This window comes from Schistocerca nitens, chromosome 2, assembly GCF_023898315.1.
Source record: "Schistocerca nitens isolate TAMUIC-IGC-003100 chromosome 2, iqSchNite1.1, whole genome shotgun sequence".
NCBI classification, from domain to species: Eukaryota; Metazoa; Arthropoda; class Insecta; order Orthoptera; family Acrididae; genus Schistocerca; species Schistocerca nitens.
The window spans coordinates 613506388-613507768 of NC_064615.1; positions in this window are offsets into that span (position 1 = coordinate 613506388).

Sequence of the window (1381 nt, forward strand, 5' to 3'; positions counted from 1 at the left end):
GGTTCGACGCTGCTTTTTATACCCTTGTATATTAGCCAACCGATGAGCTTTGAGCTATGAAGTGGAATTGTTTAATTTCTGATAAAGGTAACGTAGTGACCTTGAAGCAGTCGATTAACTTTTCAAGGGTTCCGGCGTGTGTATCAACGAAGAGATAAAAATTTTTGAAATATCGTACAGAAGACATTGATATCGGACACAACTTTTTCATAGTTGTGACCTAGAGCAGCAGTTCAGTTATCTCGCGCTATCGTCCTTGTGTCCGCATGGCTCCTAATCTCACCGCTCTCAATAATTTTCAGAATGTTATCCACATGTTGGACATGTAACAGGGCGCTTCGGCTTGCGCTGGTTTTTTTTTTTTTTTCACAGGACTGGATTATTTACTTTAGTACTGTCGATAAGATAGAAATGTACTAATTAAGCATACATGTGAAGATGGAATCGTAGCAGATATCTTTAAATCACCTGGCTCAAACACCATAAAAGAAATCACCAAAATTATGCAGGAAATTTGCGAACAGAACAAATTCCAGAAGATATGGAAAATATATTAATTCACTCATTACACAGGAAAGGAGGTAGAACAGATGCAAATAAGTACAAGGGAACCTCAATAATATCAGTTGCATACAAAATTCTATGCCATGGTCTTCTCGACAGAGGACAGAAACAACTTGAACAAAAAACTGGAGAATACCTGCCAGGATGCAGACCATCCCGTTCACATCCAGAGAATATCTTGGACCTAAAGCTAACCCTAAGGCATCAGAGAACTTATAGCAAAAATTAAAGTTGCACGTTTGTCGATACCAAGAAATCCTGTGACTCAGTTGAACACGAATCACTTTTCCAAATACTGAAAGAACAAGGTATGTATCTGTAACACTTGCAGTCATAAACCAGACACTGTCAGACACAAATTCCAAGGTCAAATTTAAGGGGGAACTGTCGTATCCGTTCGAAATCAATACAGTCTGTTTGTCTTAGTGCTTGCCAAACCCTACTTTGGCCAGGAAGGTCAACGGATCTCTCCCCAACTGAGAACGTGCGGAGCATTATGGGCAGGACCCTCCAACCGGTGTTGGGATTTTGACGACCTAACGCGCCAATTGGACAGTGTGTGGCACTGTTTACCTCAGGAGTACATCCAACAACTCCGTCAAAAAACGACTAGCCGAATAACTGCTTGCATAAGGAGCAAGGATAGACCAACGCATTATTGACTTGCCCAATTACTGAAGCTCTTTCTCTTGAATAAACCATCCAATTTTTCTGAAATTTCCATCCCATTCGTATAATTCCTTCATGTTGCGTCGTCTTCTTTTTGTCTTATAGTGTATAATACGATTTATTAATAAAACATTGTTGGTCAATTTAC